This window comes from Lepisosteus oculatus, chromosome 6, assembly GCF_040954835.1.
Source record: "Lepisosteus oculatus isolate fLepOcu1 chromosome 6, fLepOcu1.hap2, whole genome shotgun sequence".
Classification (NCBI taxonomy): Eukaryota; Metazoa; Chordata; class Actinopteri; order Semionotiformes; family Lepisosteidae; genus Lepisosteus; species Lepisosteus oculatus.
In genome coordinates, this window is record NC_090701.1 from 50,017,713 (window position 1) to 50,040,367 (window position 22,655).

The 22,655-nt window shown below is 36.5% G+C and overlaps 1 protein-coding gene across 2 annotated transcripts in view; it reads right to left on the bottom strand.

Moving 5' to 3' along the window:
* The window catches only part of ca8 (carbonic anhydrase VIII), a 94,196-nt gene that overhangs the window by 32,013 nt on the left and 39,528 nt on the right, over nucleotides 1-22,655 (bottom strand). The window contains exon 10 of one of the 2 annotated variants that reach the window (XM_015353590.2): nucleotides 20,931-21,090. The exons of the other annotated variant lie outside the window; for it this stretch is intronic. The gene's annotated coding sequence lies outside the window, so the exon portion shown is untranslated. Of the gene's footprint in view, nucleotides 1-20,930; nucleotides 21,091-22,655 lie in introns of those variants that run through there. 2 annotated transcript variants of the gene reach the window in all.

The following is a 22,655-nucleotide window of genomic DNA, read 5'->3' on the forward strand; positions in this document are numbered from 1 at the left end:
GTAACCTCCCCAGATTCCTGTCTCGCTGTCCTAAGTTTTTGCCACTTATCTTTCATATTTTGTCCTTCACCAACTCTCTTCCATTCCTGCAGACTGAGGATACCCCATCATTGTCATGTCTAACCTCTGTCACCTCTTTGGAGTAAGTTGGCCTAACAATTGTTATTTCACAGTTCATCTTACTTTTGGTTACTGCCAAAACTGGCAACACTGTATTTTTCTGTTGAATTCTCATTTCAAGCTCCCGACAGTACTTCATTGTTTCAAAAACTTTCTACTCATTCATTTTCCAGCAGCCCACCATCCTAGTTCCCTCCATCCAGATCCGTTTTTCAAACTCTTTGAACCCCACAGCACGTAGACAAACTTAAATCCACTCACATCCTTCAAATTTCTGTTCTCTATTCTCACTCCATGTCTCTGTAAAACAGAAGCTTAATCTCATTAAGATGTTCCTCACCACTTTCCTCCATACTCGCCTCTGTTCATCTTGTTAGCTTTCTTCAATATAAACTCCTAGATCTATTTTTGTTCCTTCTCTTCAGGTATAGTACTATCCATTTGAAACTTAAAACTCATATTTTTCCTACTTGCTTGCATAGGTCTTGTGCGTACCCCTGAAGCACTGCTATGCAACTTCATTATAATGCAACAATATCACTTTTCCAAACAAGTTTTATATATGGAAACAGAAAGATCCTGTAGGACCTGGTAGTTAAAAACAGCATTTTTTCCAGGTTATTTCAAACCAGATTCAATTACTACTCATGAATTTCATACGTGACATGTTAAGAACAGGTCCATCCATAAATGTAGCCCATTTCTGACACTTTACAAGTGGAATGCTGCAACTGTATGGGAATCTTATAATGTTCAGCCAGATGTGCTCCAGAAGTGAATCACAACAAATGAGGGTGTACACCATGTATGTATTATTAGAGACAAATAGCAAAGGAGAAATCGTACCATCAGACACAAACATTTAAATGATACATTTAAAACACTTAAAAGAGTTAGTTATATAAGGGCATTTGACTATCATGAGTGTAATAGGAACTGTATGATTTGTAAGATTGCTTTTCACAGCATTACTGCAGGACAAATATGTTCAAATGAAAATCTGTTTAAGGTTGTTGAGTATACTTTTATTCATCTTTTTTTTTGCAGCAAAAGTACCCCGTGAGTGATTAATTACAAAGAAACAAAGAAATGCAGCTGAAACATAATTTATACCGCTGACTTAAAGAGAGCAGTTATACATGTTCCACAGGCATGCAGCCGGTGACTAAAGCCAATTGTTTTTGGAATCTGGAGGTCGATACAAGTTTAGAAAGATTTGTAGTTCGGCAGATTTAGGGTACTGAACTGTATGTGGGTACTGACTGCTGAACAAACACAGAAATCAGAGAAATCTCTGATACATACTCCAGTGAGACCAAACCCACTTTCAGAAAATAAAGCTGTTCAGAATTAGTGTAAACACTATTCAGTAGCTGTCAGTATTCAATTCATCCTTTGCTCTGAGGAAATTGATTGTTTTCTAGTCTAAACAAAAAACATGAAAAACGTCATTCAGGTGGACAAAATGCACTTAAAATAGCTTTGAAATGCATTAAGTAGGAATCCAACAGGCATCAAAGTGCATATCTTGTGGTAACTTCACAATAAAACACTTTAACCCAAACTTATTCAAACCCCCCAAAATATTGAACATATTTACATAGTAAGCATAAACAAAAAGTTAATTCAGTATTAAAACATGCTGAGATAAGAGAGGGATTTAGATATGAAGATTGTAAAATTGGATGAGAAAAAACTCAGAGTCAAGCATACCGAGATATAACCTGTAAATTAAGTGATTAAGTCTATGATTTTAAAGAGGTGTTAAGAAATGAATTCCCAGAATATAAATTAATTTTCAAAAAGATGTTGCGTAGTCAGAATAATTATTGTGATTTTTTTTTTCCACCGAAAGAGGAAAGACAAGAATACCCCTTTTATCTCTTTAGAACTGTTTCCTTGCTGTTGTAAAAGCAAGATATATTTTTTTCCTATCAGTGTCAAACGTGGGATTGTGTGGGTTTACAGGGAAGATATTTTATAACTTTTTGTCACTGGTATAATTAATTTAAGGTTTACCAGCCCTGTACAATAATATTTAGTACAACATACAGGATGACAAATTAATTCACTGATGTCAAGCAAAAACTCTCTTGAGAAGGGGGTAGGCAATGTAAACTATACACATCTCTGTTTAGAGAAAATCATGTAAATAATTGCATGATGGCTGTAAAATAGATAAACAAGGAAAATTGTAGGCTTTATATTGGTATTGGTGACTGTGATCTTAGACATTAATAACACAGTATGTGTTTTATTTTTGTTATTTGCTAAAAGAGAAAAAAGTAAAATGCTGCTTTCTGGACAAACTGGCAGAAACTAATAAATAGATGTGTCCTCAAAAATACAGTGGCACATTCATAAATCCAGGAAATACACAAGAGTCTGGCTCATCTTATGAGAAATACATTTATGCTGGCAGGATTAAAAATAGAAAAACCAAACTGATGAAGTCCATTGGTAGGTTCAGGTGGCCACTTTGAGAATATTAGGGAAAGGAAATGAAGGTTCCCAATGTCTTTATGCACTTCCCAGCGGAACCTATTTTAAGACGCTGAAAACAATTTACATAAAGTATCATTAATATTTTATGAGGAAAAGAATTAGGTATGATATTCAATAATATCAACTGAATTGAAGGTCCACTTGAACTTTCTAGTTTTAATCCACAGATATTATTTGCAGTTACGGTTTGAAGTACACTCTAAAGAACATTGCACTTTCTCTCCGAGCAACCCATCTCCTGAGATAATTGCACTGATTTTATTTTTATCATTCAGGTGCTGAAATTAAAAATAAAACTGGCAGATCATAAAAAAGTCCTTACGGACCGGAGCACAAAAAGATATGCTTTTAATTATGTCAGGATACTGGTTACAGGTTTGATCAACTTTGTGTTCTAAAATCATAGTGGTTTGTTGTTTACCTTTATTTTGTAAACAACGGTCTTTTGGTGCTGTTTTGTACCTTTAACTGAACTGAGTCTGCTGTGACCTATAAAATGTTTTGAGTGCAATTTGGAATTTGATAATGTTGGAAATATTAGTGAAGGTCTCAGGCCTAAGCTCCTGAAAAATAACATTGTATCTCATAACAGGTTGTGGGGTCAAATCCCCACTGTAGACGCTGCTGTTGTACCATTAAGTGAGGACCAGCTTTGCTGTGTGCAATCCCTGTGAAGGACCAGAATCCCTTGGGGCAGTCACATACTCTCAGTACACTATGATAACCAGGAAGAGAATTGGCCCACTAAGCTGCCTTGCTCTGCTATGAACCTTGCCCTTTGCCTTTTGAACAAGCATGTACAGTATATTAGGTTTTAATTCAACAGAAACAATGATGCTTGTATAAGCTGCTGGAGGTCCCCTGCCATGTCTAAATCATAACCCCCTTTTTCATTTTTGTGGGTGAGCTCGCAGCTCTCTGTATGTTTTCGTTTTTATGTTGGTTGTGTTTTGTAAAATAATTGCAATGTCCCAAAACAATATACAAGGATAATACATCTTAGAGCTCCCAGAAGTGCAAAAGTTAAGAAAGCACAAAAGCCAAACAGTCAGGAGGGCAAAGGCAATAAAAGCACTTTTTATTAGAAGGTATCAGAGGTTTTTTCACATTTCATTTTTTTGCGTTCCTCTTATAGATGACCAAAGGGCACCATCAACTATTAACTGGGAAGCAGAAGTGATATCTGGCAGTTTTAGGGAATGTTACCTCAAAACATTCACAAAATTAGACAAATGTGCTGACCTCCCCTACCCACAAAAGCACAGAAACACATCAAATAAAGGAGATGTGAAAAACAAATAGTTTTAGACTTTTCATATTGATGTGCTTTTTTAAACAAATATATTTTTTTCATAAACACTTTGAATGTAGGAAAACAGATGACAAGGAAAGAGATGGAAAAAATTCTACTGACATTCAAATGATGATTCTATTTGCCTTGCTGGTGTTACTGCCACTTTATGTTTAAGCTGCCCTGCTGAATTTCATTCTGTCTGAGCTCCTCCGATGTACCATAATGTTCTGAGGAATATCAGTCATTTGAGATATGCATTTCCTAATCTTAGAAAAACTATTTTAACAGTTTTTTAAACAAAGCCTGGGGAACACACTGCTGTAAAATAAAAAAAAAATGCCAATACAAAAAACTGAGGTATAAATTCCAACCTTAGAATCTTCTGTTTAAGTTCCACTGTCTGCACTTGCACCACAAAGCTCATGAATAGGACATTGTCCTTCCAGTACAGAGTCTCAATAACTGGGCATTTTCTGGGTCCCTGGCTTTGCACAATCAGGTATCAAGTCCAATCTGTGTGCATAATGCTCCAGTGAATACCAGGAATGGCTGCAGTATTGATGCCTTTCAATTTGGATCACATCACTTACAGGACAGCATTCAATAAAACGGTGGTTAACAAGTTTTAAAATAAAACAAGAGTTGGTTGTTTGTGCGTGTTGTAATTCAAAGAAATGGCCAACAAAATACAGAGTCACTTCCTACATTGTTATGTTTATCAGGTCATTTATCTAAACAAACAAAAGCCAAAGCTTTAGGAGAGATTTCATAAATCTTGATTGTAACCTATATTAATGAAATGTTTGGCTTTACATTTCGATAATGAGAGGCTCCATTATGAAAAAAAAGGAGTGCATTATGGTAAGGAGAAAACCTATGAAAGGCAATGGTCTTTGTTCGTGGATAATAAGAAGCAAGGCTCTGTGTCTTACATATTCATAGATCTCCTCAGGCAATTATGCTTTTAAAAAAAGAGATTATGGGGGAGAACTGAGGAAAAGGTAAAAAAAAAAACTATGCTAACACTGGATCCAAATTCCTTCTGCCCCCTGATTCTTAATCATGTTTTGAGGTTTCTAAGGTTTTGTCACTGTAAGAATCAGACATGCGCTTGTCACAGAGGATTCTTTGTAAATGTATTCTTCTATGCATAATTTACAGATAACATTCAGACAGTGAAAGTGCCTTTCCTGTGATTATTTTGTATTTCAAAGAAATCTTTTTTTTTTTTTGCAGTGCATTTATCAGAAAAAACTAAGTTTGTTGCAGGGCAGCACAGTGATGCAGTGGTTAGCATTGCTGCCTGTGAGCACTGGGGCCCTGGGTTCAGCTCCTGGGATGCTTTCTGCATGGTGTGTGTGTATGGTCTCCCTGTGATTGTGTGGGCTTTCTCTTGGTGCTCTGGTTTCCTCCCACTGTCCATGGACATACTGATAGGTTAGCTGGCTTCTGGAAAAATTGACCCTATGTCTGTGTTTGGGTGTGCCCTGCAATGGACTGGCATTCTATCCAGGTTGCATCTTTCCTTGTGCCCATTGCTTCCTGGGATAGACTCTGGTTCCCCCACAGCCTTGTAATAGATAACACTTTTAGAAAATGGATTAAGTTCCTTGCAAGTAATCAAGCAATTGTTTGTAATTTGGTGTATTCTTCTACCCTTTGTGTGTGGCCCATCAAACCATAATATCTAACAAACATCAACCCTTTTTAATATGTTTTCCATTTTTGCCTTCCTTCATCCCATTATGTGGATATGGTTATATTTCACCGATATTGTTTGGATTAAAATTGTACCCTCTGCATCAAAGGTCCATATTTAATTTCTTGAACCATTTGGTTTGCATCTTAATGAACTCTAGGAAATATATTTCATTAAACCACAGAATTTCCTTCTCCTCATATAATTTTATTCAAACAATATTTATGAAGCAGCTCTTAAATATTCAACACTGCTCTCTTCCATTCTCTGCTGTGAGATTAATCATTTTAGGTCAATCCTTGCTCTATTTGTAAAGACAATAGATAATTTGGATTGTCACACAAGCAATTCTGCTTATTATCTGAGGAAGGCCTGTCTCCATATAAATGTTTTATTAAACTCCAGTATTACTTTTAAAATTGTAAAACCTTAATGCTAATTTATGAACATAGCTATTACACTGGTGATCATTTCTGAAGACTGCAAATTGGAAAGACAGTTGAAGTATTCTGAAAAATAAAGTTACCATATTTTTGTAAGGTCAAAGTTTTGTAAGCAAATTTTATGTAGTAGAATGGTTAAAATATGATTCAGAATTAACATTAACTTGTCTTTTACATTTTTGTTTTTGTTTGAACAGATGACAAATTCAATATACAGTACTTCTCTTCAGTTTTGAAATCCCCAGCTTTAGGCAAATAATTACACAATCATACTGCCTTAGAGGTGAAGCAGAAATAATTCTCATCACAATCACTAGTCATGTGTGACATAACAGAACAGTGTAATTTATGTTTCTTGTGTGGGACATTACATTATAGACTCCAAGCAAAAATGTTGAAATTCTTGAAACCAAATGATGAAATTTTATTTTTTTTATCATAGTCAGCCAAGCTGTAATAAGGAAGCGGTAGATAAAAATAAAAGAAGCAGGCAAATAAAACCAGAAAAAAAGTGAAATCAAGAGTAATGGTATCAAAGTAACTGTATTTTTAATGTTTCCTACATTGTGTGAAAGCTGATTTCATCTGTCCTTAAGTTTGAAAAAGAAGATTTAAGTTCTTTCATTTCGATTTCATTGGATAGATGGGATTTTTTAAGAGAACTGCAACAGTTCAGTAGTTTCACTGTATGAAGGGTGTTCTAAACATTGCTAAATTGTTTACTCCTGTAGAGATCAGACTGTGTAATTTTGCTTTTACTACATCTTCTCTATGCCCCATTAGTGTTCTAAAATAGGAAGAGTTAAGGGGCAGGAACAGCTTTCAAAATAATGGTGATGCCCTTGTTTTAAAGTTAGTAAAGAAATACACTTTATTTTAACAGCAGCTGAAAAGGCAGACTTACACATTCATATTAAAATCCAAGCACAGGTTCTCAAAGCTAAAATGTAATAAAAACATATCTGTGTTCAACAACGGGGCAAGGGAGAGCTATTGGTCTTGTCCCAACGTCAGTAGAACCACTGGAAAACTATATCTAAAAGTACTAGGGAACGAGTTTGCAAAACAAGACATGTTTTAAGGGCACATAAAACATGAGCACATAAAAAAATAAAAGTGTTCCATTTTGATTTTGTATTTTATAAATACAATCTTTTTCCTAATGTTACGTTTTCATTTGAATTTGGACTGAAATATTATCTAGATGTGGCGTACAAATCAATGCTGAAAATTTCGTCTCTATTTTAATTGATCTCGGAAACATTGCTTGGACAGATGGACGGACAAACTGAATAAATAAAGTGGGGTTTTAAAAGTGCTTTATAAATTCGTAGAAAAAAATGTTTGACCAACTAGTTTACTTAAGGACGGGAGGAGGAGGAGGGCGCTGATTGCATGATTTGCCCGGGGCGCCAGCTTTGTTCTGGAGCTGTCCCTGTTGAAATTGCATGTTTCGAAATACTGCATCAGTGTACTGCAGAATTGATAGTCCATTTGTAAATAGAACAATATTCAAACAGGCCACACAGAGCAAAGCCAGAAGGTTTTAAGTTCAAATCCAAGGTGGGGTTCTTGACTGTACCCTTGAGAGAAGTTCGAAATGGCTGGCTGACCCCAATGTGTCTAAGTGTTTGTGTGTCAGCTTTCGAAATGAGTATGAAGGTAAGCTGCCTTGGATAAAAGCGTGAACCACCTAAATTACTGATACTAAAGAGGAAGAGTCTCCAAAAACCCACACTAATATTGGGAGAAGAAGAGCTCCAGTCAAAAAGATCCCAACCCTGCATCAAACCTAGGACCCTAGGGCTGTGAGACAGCAGTAATACAGTGGCTGCCAACTGAGTGATCACGTCCATCGTGCTTGTTTTTGAACAGTACGACATTTGAGCCTGCAAAGTGGCTTTTTTTATGGTGGCATCTTTCAAAATAGATTGGTTCCAAGGCTGTTGCAAATCATGATAATGCCTTTTTTGTGTGCTGTAAGCCGCTGAGAATCCAAAGACCCGTTCTGTTTCAGGTTTCGAAATGAACTGCCCATACATTGCATATGTGTGAGAAGACATAGTCTCAGCCTGGTCAGGCAGGTTCTTAGCAACTGATTTGTTTTGCTTATTTGTCCTGAGCCTAGGTACCAGATTAGGTAACAGAGGTCCAGTTAGGGGCAATTATCCAACTCAAATAGGCAAAAGAAATAGCTGAGGGAGGGCGAACTGCCAGTGCTAATGAGGAATGGCCAAAGACTGCTCCAATTACATTAAAAGGTGGGAACATGAAAATGTTTTTGACAGTTTTATTCATCTCCCATAGACTGGCTGCTCTTGATAGCTGATTTCTTGGCATGATTTTATTGTCTGCTGCCTTAACCACATCACAGGTTGGTGACCCATCAATTCTTGTTACAGTTCTTCAGAAATACATTATGTTACATGTTAACATTTTGAGAAGTGCTCTTCATCGCTGCAGAGGTTCACGTGAGACTAAGTGGAAACTTTTATATGCATCAGGTAAAAATATTTCTTCAAATGCAAAGCTTTATTATGGGCTCATTACATTTAATTTTTTTATTCAGCCTATTTTTTAAGTGTAACTAAAGTGCCGCATGTACACTGTGCAGGCTTCTTTTTTAATATTACTATAGTTAATGACAGAGCTTGTTCATCTTAGACTCTGTATTAAAAGGCACTGAGCTGCAGAGAGAAGACAGCCAGCAAGTCATTTCTTATTGTCAGCAGCACTGCTTTGATAGTAGCATTTTGAAATTTAGTTCAAAATGGAACATAGATTTCCACCAGTTACACTGTTATGAATTATTTAGAAAAAATCATTCTCTAAGCTAGCAAAACAAACCAGATGTTAAAAATGGTACTCATAAATGTTTATAACATCTATTATTTATTTAACATTACCCAAACATGTATTTTACAACTGCATTTTATATGGATTTCTAAATCCATGGATGACACATGATAGCACACTATTTGGTGCACATTAAAGATGACTAATGTCAAGCTGTGTGAGGTGTGGGGTCTGGCCAGCTGCTTTTAAACATGGCACTGATACTGCCCTGAAGATAGGGTGTCCTTACTCTCTGCCAACGTGCCTGAGACTTTTCACCCCATTTCTAACCAAGGAAGCTGAAAAGGCCATGTCTTCCCAGATCTGTGACTACAGAAAGTTGATGGCAGAAATACCGGGCCATCTTAAAGTCACACCAGGAGTCCGTACTTCAAGGCCCCCCACCTGGGCCTTCCAACCCAACCTTGAGCTCCAATTGCGTTTGCTCTACTTCATCCACTTGGTGTAGAAGTGACTTCAGCCTGATGTTCAAGATTTTCAAACATGTTACCATGGATCGCAACCTAAGGAGTCTTGTTTCTGAGATGGGACATCCAGGGGGTATCTAAAGGATATAAATACATTTTTCTCCCTTATATACAACATAGGAAAGAGTGAAAGGCAAGAATGCTTATGTTCATTCACAGGTGTTTCTATATTACCTAGCCTATATAATGAGAATAAAACATTTTTGCTCTGCAACAGTAGACAGAAGAAGACATTAATTCAAATTAATCAGGTTCAGGGAAGATTAGTGTCAAAGAGCTAGTGAAGTTCTCAGAAATTGAAGAGTCTCAAGTTTGTATTCACAGAGATAGCAACCAGCATCATACTGCCAAAGCGCAAATCAAAATCAGAGCTGGGACAGAGCTGTTCTTGACTTTCTAAAATTGTGAATTGACTCACAGCGTGCAGGTTTTGATAAAAGACACCAAGACAAAGGAAGGGAATCTGAGGATGATATTTCCCTTCTCAAGGCGTAGATGTTTCTCTCTCGATGGTCAAAGTCAAACAACAAAGCTTGGAGCTTGTCAGGAGAGTTTAGATGCTTGCCAGTATCTGCAGTATTGTGTGATGAGCTGAACACTGAGGAAACCGGATCCTCCACTCAGGGTATCTCAGGGGGACTACTAGGATTCTCAGATATGGGTGTGACCACAGAAATGTTTGGATCAGCCCAGCTCAGGCCCCACATTTGAATTATCCTGATTTGAAGTTCTTAAATGACGAAACTGCTGTGCTGCCAATAGCCCAGCCTTAAAGACATGGAGCAAGATTTAGCTCACGACCAAGTCCATGTCCCATAAAAATGGGATTTTCAGAATGTTCTTTTGGTCCAGCATACAGTAGTTGCACAAATAACTGAGCATCATGCTCCAAGAGTCAAAATCCTGCTCTTTTCTAGCACTTAGAGGGTCTTTGGTTTTGCGCACTGTAGTTGAGTTCCCTTTTGAGAGGACAGTGATGTATTAGGTGGGCCTGTTGGTGAAGTCTGCTAGGTGTACCAAATTATTCTAGTAATATCAGATTACACCCTAACAAATGTTGTCAAAACTAATATTGCCCTTCAGTGGTGTTGGAATTCCCAATGAATTCCTTGCTGATCAGGAGACTCCATTCATTCCAGATTAATAATGATTGTGCATTATTTATTGATGAAAGTTAAATACATCCAGACCTCTCTACAGTATATCAAGAAAGAGGTTCACTGCAGTGACCAGCAACCTGTCACAATACATAAATAACTGGTACATGAAATAGCGATTAATCATTTCAAATAGAAACCCACCTTCACGTAATCTGAGATATACAGTATAATGCCTATTATATTATATGCATATTATGTATACACAGCACCAGTACAGATAAGGTCAACATGTTCGCTTTAAAAAAATCTATTGAGTAAAGGGTAAAATTAAAACCATTATTCATTCATTTTAAATTTTGTAAAAAAATAAACAAGAACAAAACAATACCCAGCCATCTACACACCTTCCACCTTCTGTAATATCCCCTCTGTATAAAATACACTAATATAAAAGGAAGATCTTATTTAGGCACTTTGACCAGAACTGTAAAATCAATAGTCAAGCATCTCGTATTTCCCTTGTAGTTATCCCATTTCCCATAAATCTTTATTAAAACCTCAGAACTGTTAAATTAGATGAGCTCCCCTGGTACTACAATTATATTATTTAATGGGATCGTGAGTTGCTGTCTGGAGCATTACACTAAGAGTCCAAATACGTTATCTAAATATCTACAGTAGGTATCCTTTAGAATATTATTAAACTGTGCTTAAGACTTCATAACAAAGTATTACAGACACGGCAGTCTTAAAAATGTTTTCAAAGAGTTACATTTTTGCAGTTTTCTGGAGAAAATCTTAGTTTCTTGAAATGTAATTTCTTGCATATTTATATGTCTCAGTTTCTTCATTTTATCTGTTAAATTAATTCTATGAAATACTTAGTACCCCCATGTCACCTCTTTAAAGTGTAAGCCTTCTAGGATTAATGCACTAACCCACTAGCAGCCAAATCTACTCCTATATGTCACCCCTAAATCATTTTGTAAAGACCTGAGATGTGTGAGTTCTGATCAATTTATAAATTAATCGGTTCAGTTAATCTAGATATGGTCCTTGTTCCTGCTGTGGTATTTGACAGCTACAGTAAATTGCATCAGCCTTTTCATTTCAAACGATCTCTATATGGGTGGCTCAGTGGAACAGCCTGTCAGTGCCGTTGCCTCAATTACTCTTGGGTCTTGGGTTTGATTGTGGTCTGGAGCTCCTTCTGTGTGGGGTTTAGGAGTTCATGTTGTCCCTTTTTTTGGGCTTTCCTCTGGTGCCCCGGTTTCCTGCTGCAATCCAAAGACATGTTTAAATGACAGCTTTAAATATGTGAGTGTTGCCTGCAATGGACTGGAAACCTATGTGGGTTGTATCTGTGATCCCACTCTTTGCCAGTTTAAGCCCTGGTTCACTGCAACCTACTATTGGACTAAGTGGTTACCAAAAATGGTTGGATGGTCTATAAACTACCAGATTGAACATGTTAGTTGTTTAAGCAGTCGACATGGAATCGCTACAAATATTTAGAAAATAATGATTTAAGGGTTACACACAGAACTTGTTGACTGTTGGACCATAGTTGGCCTTCCCTGCTCTGACCATCTGCAGTCGCTTACAACCATACTAATGGATCAGAGGTGGCAATATAGGTCATGTTAACAATGGCAACAATAAGCTGCTTAATTTGTATAATAAACGTTTATCCAACAAATGTCAAAGAAAATGCATTAAATGGGGCTGCAAGACACTGATTGTCAAGTAATATTTACATTACATGACTTTGCAGAAGTGCGGAAATTGCATAAAATGCATTGAAGGACATTCAAACTTCCATCATGTTCTTCTAACTTAATTTGAACACATTGGTCTATCTTATCCTGTGGACAAACTGGATCTCGCAAAAGTAAATTAATTTGCTGGACAATTTGCCCATAGGCAACATCAAGCTTATCGTATATCTATGGCTTTTACAGACATAATGCGCTTTTGTTGTATATTATGAATCTATTTTTGCCCTTTCTAGAATTCTTAAATTACCAAGGCTGTAAGAGGAACTTTTATATGAACATTTTTATTGATTACTTGAAAATTGTACTGTAATGGCAGAGGTGTTCTTCCTTTGCATTTTTAAAAAAATATTATATATATAAATATATATATACAAACATAAATACATCAGGTGGGTCACATTATGTTTAGGCACAAGAAACATGCTCTTTTAAACAAATACTAATCTACTTCTGAAAATCAGGAGAAATGTAATAATAGAAATGTCAAATGAGACACAGTCTATTGTTGCTGATATTTGCTTTCCGTCCATGAAAGGCCATGCCAGATCAGAAAAGAAGATGCCCTCCAGGCGGTAGCGATTTTACTCTTCAACTGTTTCTGCTACAAATGCGGAGTGTGTTCATTCCGCCCTCTAGCGTGAGAAAATGAGAGCTACAATTTGTAATCGGCAACGAGGGGTTTTATGTTCCTGTAGCAATGTTGGCACATTTATCCCGTATTTATATTTTTAAAAAGTGCAACAGATTAAAGATAATTCGCAGAAGATCGTTTACTACTACAGCTACTTTAAAAGAGCGGAGAAAAGGCAACAAAATCGTTGACATTATCAGTATTTCCATTAGGTTGGATGTTAAATTAGGTTAAAAGTCACTACCAGTGTAATTTGATATTTCAATCCTCTTTCTTCAAGCTGACCACCAAAGTAACACAACTTATTCTTTGATTTGACTGTTGAGTTAGAGAACCAGCTGCTAGATTGTCTTATCTTGTCAAGTCTTGGCTCTGAATTTTTCTTTCATTGTGACATAATATTTAACATTTCAAGACATAACTTCAACTTTATCTTGGCAAGCTCAAAAAGATGTTTTAAGGATTTTTAGCATGTAATAGATTTGTTTCACATCCTTCGCCTTCTAGTTTAATTCTAATTGATTTTTTAGCAGGCTTTAATTTTAGTTGTGCCTCCTAATCTGTTGTAAATGCACTTCTTCATTTCTTTTTGTCTTCTCTGGTTTGCATTTCAATTATTCTAAAAAAAATGTATATAGGGTAGACCTGGTCAATTTGAGGATTTTGAATACTTTAATCAGGTCCCGTCTTGGGCTTCTCTTTTCAAAAATACATTCTCTTAGCCTGTCGTAGTAAAAACCTCATCTTTAATGAGATGTAATCTCGTTAAATCTGTCATTCCACTATTGTTTAAGCTTTTCTATTCTGTCTTGTACTTATTGTTCATCTTGCCCTATTAATAGAGTACAGTAGTGTATTTACATAATAAGACAAATATAATGCTTTTTGTTGTATTATATTCCTCCACTTATGAGATATACTGACATATTTCCCTCTTTCTACCTGAGTTCTTTGAAATTTACAGTGAGATCTTAAAATCTCACTGTCACAATCAGATCAAATATCATATCAAATATATTGATTTTGACCATTTTTTTTGTTTTCTCTCCTCTAATTTGCAGTGGATTCGAGTAGAGGATCTACAAATCCACTGCACTAAGTTATTCCAGGGATGGCAGATCCACACAGGAACAGTTGTTCTCTAAAGCATTTTAATAGACCTCTTAAGGTAAACAACACAACAAAGAAAACAGCTTTTCAAATTTTATATCAGAGCCTAATCCAGCCTAGCTTGCATTAACCACAATTAATGACAATTTCTTGCTTTTATTACAGAGCTTTTCATCCCAAAGGAACTGAAAGCATTGCACACATCTGGTGACCCTGTTCAATTCAAGAATTGCTTCACCAACTGGATGAATGGGGAACGTTAGGTTGGCAAGACTGCACTGTGGAATCTAAATGCCTCTTCTTATTCAAAAAGCATTGTAGGATCTTTCATAAATCAGGACCTTTAACATCTCATTCAAAGAACAGCACTTCCCACAACCCAGTCTCCAGCCACTATATTGGGGCATTGGTGTGGAAATCCAGGGCTAGAATGGGGAAGAGTGCCACCTACTGGTTCAATAATACCATTTGCAGCAGTAGTTTTCATTGGTTTCTCATTCCAATCTCAGCCAGACAAAGCTTTGCTTACCTTTACAGATCTGATGAGATGAGGTTACAAGATGATAATGCCACTACTGTTCACTGAAATAAATTATTGTATCAATAATACAATGGCCTAGATTGTACTATACATAACTGCTCTTAGCTGTAGTGACCTCTTTGCTATAGACTAGAACCAGGCACCTACTGTACTTATACTTCCAAGGGAAAATGTGGTATATGTACCTTCTAAAAGCAATTTGAAAATAAATTAGACCTAATTCCTTAGGCAAAACTCAATTAACTCTTTAAGAATTTACAAAGGTTTTTTAAATGAATGTCAGCATGTTACTGATCAGAAAATCAGTATTTTTAGTCAAATTAATATTTTTGGAGGGTCCTGGGAAATCTGTGTGAACAACATGGCTTATTACCTTGTCCCAGATACATTTTAATTTAGAAATGTTCTCCCTCTTAATTGCCCTTGTGTCCACATGTTCCTCTGTCACTGTTGCTCCTGAAGTAATCTCCTTGGTTGATTTTAGTAGTGCCTTTCAGATTTATTTTGAATGTATGTATTTCATTTCCCTTACAGTGCCTCTATTGAGGGCTAAAGAGTTTCACTTCTTCTCACCAATATGTGTAAATAATTAACAATTAAAAAATTAATCTGGTCAATCTTTGTACTGAGCAGAAGGTCCCTTTTAGCAAAATGGTAACTGTACACAGTATTGTAAATGGGGTATTTTTAATGGATTATACAATCTTAAAATGCTTTCCTTTAATTCTACACTTGGCTGTGTATCCACTCAAGCGCCTACTACAAAAATGTTGCAACTGAAGCTCATCTACAGAGCCAAACCTTTCTGTTTATATTTTCTTGCTTGATATTAATTATTCCCTTGTTTGAAATTATGGCTATTTTTATTTCTTTTGCTGCTTCTTCAGTTTTCCACCCCTTCCCTGTGCTTTTATGTCATTTGCAAACTGAACTATTATGCTAACTATACTAGAATATCAATCATTGATCACGTAAATAGTCCATGGACACTTTTATGGTATGAGATATTGTGGCAAACACTGGCTTGCTACTACACTATACCACCCAATGCCAATGTGTGAAAAAAGATTAGGTACTTTATTATAAGTGATCAGAAAATTCCAGTGATGTCAGAAAGAAGAACCTCTTTCTGATACAAAATTAACTTCATCTTTCTCTGGGAAGAAAATTAACAGATTTTTTTATGACTTGTTGTCTTTCACTGTGTTTAGATACATATTCCCTACTTTGTGAGTGAGAAGATTAAAGAATTGAGAGCCTTAATTTCCTTCACCTGGGTATACAAAAAAATTAAAAATATCAGTTCAACAGTTTATTTATACATCACATCATAGAATTTCATATTTTAGAAGAGGGTGTATTAAATACGGCTTATCACTCTTAAAAAAAAGGAACATGAGTCCAGATGTGTATAGCCAAATCATTCCCAAGGCAATAGGATAATAGAGATCAACCTTTTTAGTCATGAACAAATAAGGGATTGGCAAATTTTGATCAAAATGATTGTGGACAGGTCTAGGTCTGTAGAACAGTTAGCTAACATATTTCAAAGTCATATTTGTTTTCATCATTTGTCATTATTCTCTCTAGTCATGATATCAGTAAATTGTAGGAAAAAGATAGCATTGAAAGGTTCCCATGTTTCTTAAATAAAATAATCCTGGACTCATTGTCAGGCAACGATATGAGTCATGCCCTTTAGGTGGGTGTCAACAGCAGATAAGAGCACAGTGCACAAGACAAAAAGGTAGCATCTCTATTTTCTATTGGCAGATATTTCCAGAGATGTTATGAAGCACATCTAAAACAAGCACCCATAGTAGAACACCAAGCCACGGGAAAAGATAAGGAATTCAAGGAACCAATGAAGAGACAAGCCTCTTCCTCACTCGCAGGTTGTCAGCAATTTGACTCTTAATCTGATCATTCATCCATGTTGCTTTCGTTGGGTTCCTAATTGATTTTGTCTGAATCGCCCTCCATAAAAAGAATAAATGGAAAAAAAAGAAATCTGGAAAATAGCGCAGGGCACTGTGGCAGGATGAATGGTGTCTTTGGTGGTGTTTGTCTTCTTCCCTGGACTCACTGCTGCTGCAGCTCTCATAAGGACCGGTATGGGGTCAGCTGCACTAGTGCCAGGCATATGAGGCAGGAGAAAAGGGAAAATGGATGGACTGGTGCTACTCTCTTCCTCTCTTCCACAGTCCAGAATACTATTCATGGAATCACGGTATTGGTGAGGTCCTAGGCAGGTGGGGGAATGCTCACACTTCAGAAAGAACCTAAAACATAAGAGCTAAAGTCTTACCCATGAAAAAGCTTAAACAAGGTTCATCATGACCCAAGATGCCCAAGATGTTTACAGGATTAAAATCTGGATGAGTCTAGTAGCATTAGTCCCTTTGACCTTATTCCTACTTACAGAATCTGTTAGTTAATCCAAATAGGTTGAGCTTGGATATGACTGTAACTTTAGGTTTTAAATATGAAGAAAGGTGTATGTTTTTTAACAATTTCGGACTCTGTTTTTCCGATTATGTGCTATGAAGACAAGTTCTGCCCTAACCTGCTGCCTTTTCTAAACTACACTCATGTTTTGAATATCATTTTCTGTCATTTTTTTATTTAGTATTTAATTTTGCATTAAGTAAGCAAGGATTTTTCAATGTATGAATTTTTGCACTATAATTAAACCTTTATAAAATATGTTTTATAATCTATATCATCAGCTTGACTAACCACATCCCTCACTAGACAGGCCTTTGACCTATAAATAGAAATGTGCATTAACATGGTGTTTAAAAATGTAATACATATTTATGTACTGTAGGATAAAATCATATCACTGCATAAAAGACACCATGCATTGTTATGTGTACATAACAACACATTCAGTAATTTTGCTAATCTATAATATCAACAGATATGATATAATATAATGTACAGAATGTTTCATTTTCAGTAATAATTCTTAGGGAGATTTCAGTAGGGTTGGGTATCCATGGAGATGGTTAATGAAAAATGTTGTTGTACTGTATATATTTATGTTTGCTGTGTAGTGTTACTGTGCTGAATAAGAAGCCTAATTACAGTATGTGATTGGAGGTAAAAAGTGAATTATTGGCACTAATGCTTCATGTAACTCGTATTCTACCTCCTACAAAAGCATTTTTGTATTTCCCCTAATTTCTTTATAATTAAGACTTTACGATGATAAGAGGAGAGAGGAATTAGTTATGAAATGAACATAGCATAAATGCTCATGGTAATATATGAATGAAGTACTTAATTTAGCATGACATATGAGGTCACATTAATACGGGTACCCAATTAAGCACTCTCTATAAAGGCAGACTAATAAAAAGGCTCTCATTAAGCACGCAATACGGTGAAAGGGCAGGTTAAAGTAATTGTATTTTTTTTTCAACAAAGTGAAGCACGCCAATAAAAGGACAGTATTTTAGAAACACCACATCAATAAGAAATTCTATTTTTTTCATTTGTAAGGTGATTATTGGTAGTATTGGTTATTGTGGTTGTACACTTGTTTTTACGACTGTATTGGTATAATACTCATTATGTTTTGATAAATGTGTTAGAAAGCTTATGAATACCTATGATAGAAATTTCTCAGAGATCACACATCACCCGGTGGAGTTTAATGTACAGAATGTCTTATTAGACACTCCTCGAGCAGAAGTCTCTGAAGTCTCGTACAGCTTTAGAGTTCGTTATTTCCTATCGGATTATACATCTTCAAGATGTGAAAACAGTTTAAAGCCTAGTGTTAATGTGTTATTACAATGTCATGTTCAGGAGAATCAAATGCTAGCACACCTGCAGACAGCTTCTTCAGTTTCCCCTTCTCTACTACAGCATTCTGTTGAGTGAAGAATGACATCATATGATGCTGGCAAAGTAATTTGTGCATTAACACCACAAATGCATTCCCTTACAGCAGAATCAAGCTACCTTTGCTTGCGCAAAGTAATTAGTGTCATTACAGAGCTAAACATCTGCATAAAGAATGATTCCATGCTTGTCATCCTGTTCAATGACCAAATCTTACTCTCAGACATTTCAAAGCTCAACATATTGGATTAACATATTGTTGGAATCAGATTCAGTGGACTAATACTGTTCTTTAGTCACATTCATCAAGATTTAAATCCCATTGATCAATGTTATTGCAATTAGAAAGAGAAAGAGCTAAAAGAGCCATATATTATACTATATATTATTACCTTATATTAAGATCTGGAGTGTTCAAATTTCAAAGATCATTAAAAGTATAAACCAAAATGGTTACTTTTTTTTAAGTTACTGTAGTAAAGCAAAGAAGGGAAAGTTACCTGAAAGGAGTGTATTATTATGGAAAATAGGAGAATATTGTGTTTACTAGGACTTCATGAATTGTACTTGCTGCCTAAATGCAATCTATATAATGTCTAGGGGGAGCTCAAGTATAAATCAGGTCTTTTCATGGGGAGACAAGACATTCTTCAGGTGAGTGTCAATTTATAGGAGTGTCACGGTTAAACTAGACAATGATCACATAACAAAGGAGTAGAAATAACATTGACAGTTTTAAATAATTAATACCCCTGCAGATGTTTCACATTCCAGAAGGGGGAATTTATAATACACAATTGCTACCATTTCTTTGTGAATTTGTAAACTCTGGTATGTAATCTCTCTCATTGCCCAAAAGGGTGAGACAATGGAATCATACAACTAAAACAATTCAAGCAAGAAAGCAAATTCATTTTTAATATGGAACCATGATCTTGAAGAGAATTGCAAAAATGGGTCTCACCTTTTGATTTCAGTCTATCCATCTAAAGTGTCATTAAAGTTCTTTACTGTGATCAAATATAAAGAAGAATTAACACAGTCCATCAGCCATTACGTACCAACAGCCCCATTACACAGCAGATCAGATGAAGTGAAAAATGACTTCATCTGTTGCATTAATAGGAATCTTTAGGGAGGCCACAATTTACAGGTCCAAAATGGAGCTGACCATGACACTGGGATTACCACCCCTCTCCTATGGCACTGCTCGACAGTCTTTCATAGTGAAGTAGTCAGGATGTCAGTTTAACATCCCATCTGAAGATGGCACTAGTTTTGAATTTCTGATTGCAACAGTGCTGTCACTATAATACTGGAGTTCCTGCATTCGAGGCTGATCAATCCCTTTCTCTGGAGGAAAATACAGGACCAGTGGATCTTCGTGGATCTGCTTTTTCAGCCTGGTAAGGGCGAGATTGCACAGGTAATCCTGTATTATATGCAAAGGTGAGAGGAAAAGTAGATCAGACTAAATTTTCTTATCCTTCCCGGTAAGGGAACGTTTCGTCTATGGACTGAGAGTTCTGAATGGAACGCTGAGATAGCCGTGTGAGTTTCCTTTATAGTTGTCTCTATTAGGTGGCATAGTTGTCACTGATCTCATTGAGGGAAAACTCCCACGTGGCTATGGGCGCACTAAAAGCATTTCTTCATCTTCCAGCGTGCCCTAGTGGATCTAAAAATAATCCCTGTGCTCCATTATTTTTTTACAGACCACCCATCCCAGTAGTGTCTAGGCCCAACCTTTTGGCACCTTGACTACAGCTGCCTCTGCAGGAGAAATCCTAGTTAAATTAACAGAATGGAGAACACTCACACAAGTTTCTGGATCATACTGAGTGTATGATATAATTCTAAACCGTATATTTTAGAATTAAGGTCTTCATCTAAAAGGAGGTCTGTGCTGGCATAGTTGTTAGGAATGTTTGCAAAGCAATATCTGTGCTGAGGAATTTCAGAGCTATTACATGGTTGGAATGGCAGATGTGCATAATCTAAATTCCATCTGATATTTAATCATCATGTTTGGTGATTTAGTAATAAGGTCAGTTTCCAATGTCATGACTCATGAAAAAGCAAGCTGTTGAGCATGCTCTAAAAAACACCACCTTGTTTTTCAATTCAATGGTTTTACAAATGTGAGATTTATGCAGCTGTGAAGCAAACACATTAGGATGAACCTTTTTGAAGCCTTTGACTGAGTCTCAAATGTGAAAGTCGTCAACTGATCCAGAAGTAAAAGAAAAAAAGAAAAACAGGAGCGTCCCTCCACTGCCACTAGATGTGGAAGATCCCTCTTTCTGATAACATGGCAAGAGAACTATCCCACATAAATTGTAACTGTATAATTCCTCTAATAGCAGTGGCAAGAGCCTCACTCGGTTGATTGCCAGGTAGGCTCATAAAATGCCTTCACACTTCTTGACGTCCAAACCTGGAAAACAACCAAGGCTGCTACCAATATTGCCCAGCTATAATCTTTCTGTGATTTGTTGTAAAAGATTGCTCTTACCACCATCTCTTCCTTTAAATGCTCCTTGTTCTCCTTAACCATGAGGGTCTGTGCAAAAGACAAGCTCTGAATGCCCCTGGAACTGCTTTTATAGGGAGCTTGAGGTTCCAGGTTCACCCACTTCAGTGACTTCCACAATGAGATGACCCCGCTCCTTGGTGAATCAGATGTGGACAGTGCTAGGAAAATGACATATGGTCATGCAAAACATGCAACTGTCATAGACATGCTTGTGCCTGCCTCCACAAAGAAGTGTGTGCATGATTTAAAAACCCATATGGTTCCAGATGAAAGTGCACCACTGCTTTTCTGTTCCATTGCTCCCAATGCTTCAAATCATGGCCTTACAACACTTGTTCCTCTGGATTTGTGATAAGGGATGTCTTATCATGGTCTACAAAAGAAGTTGTTGGATTTACTGTATATGATGAATTACTACAAGGCTACAAGAAGATAGTCTTCACTCACTGACGATTTCTGCCTACACACCTGACAAAGTTTGTGTAAACTATGGTAAACACAGTTCCTTTTTTCCATAATCTTTTTTTGATTTTGTGAAGGAAGATTACTTGGCTCTCCGACAAGCTACATTTGTGGCCAGCTGTCAAAAGGCTAAATGATTGCTGGCCAACTCTCAAGAGCTACTGTCTGTCAAGGGGAGAAGAGCAGAGCCGAAATTACTGTGGAAATATTTGAAAAATGACAAGGATGGTGAGGGAGTGTGAGTATGTGAGCTTAAGATGTACTTGACATTCCAACAAAATCTACTGAAGCTCTCCTGTGATGTTGTGCTCAATATTGAAGGAAGTCAGGTAATGGCCTGTGATCTTTACAAGTTCATGTTTACACTGAGACATAAACTCCAACAGAGAAAAACTGACTTTTTTTTTGCTTTTGAGACAAGCACTTTACTCAAACAATTTCTCTAACCACAGGTGGCAGCAACTGAAGAGAATTTTTTAATGTTCCGTCTAGATGCTTCAACTTATTTGCCAAAGTGGATTGATTTCTCTCATGCTGATGATAATTACATAAAGCAGCTGCCATGCTTAGCACTTAAGACAAACGGGACATGAATGCACTTTATGTTGAGTTTCTTTGTCATTTTCCCAATTTCTAAGAAATAGTCACGACAAATACACACTGTCACAACAAACAAGGCAATTTTACTGCACAAGAAAAAAAGAACAACAACTGCTGTTTTGTTTTAAGCATCCAAGTCAGTAATGTTTTCATTGAAAGTTTGAACTTGAACAACTAGTGCACAGAATGAACAACTGAACCAGAGCAGAGAGGCTCTCGTTAAAAGTGAAATCCAAAGTGAAGTGAACTACTATATAGACTCAGCTACCAAGTTTTCTATACTCACATATGCAAGGAGAGGCACTGCTGGAACCTGACTGACGCAGAAAGAAGTACAAGCAAAATTAAAATTGGGTAAGTTCTCTTGATGATTAGATGGCTATTTTAACATAATGGTATGTCAGAAACTATGCATTTTATATTTCTGTGGCAATTGTATGCATGCCTGCTTCACATTCTGATGATATTACAGAATGTTGTTGAATATGTAAAGATCTGAACAAGATTCAAACAATAATGTGCTGAATTTAGTACAGGTAATATCTGATAGGTGTTCCAGGCCAACTCACTGCTCCCTTATAATATAAAGCAAAATCAAAAGTATTAAATAAAACTGCAGTACACTAGCTGTTATTAATACTTTTAAATAAAAGTATGGGCA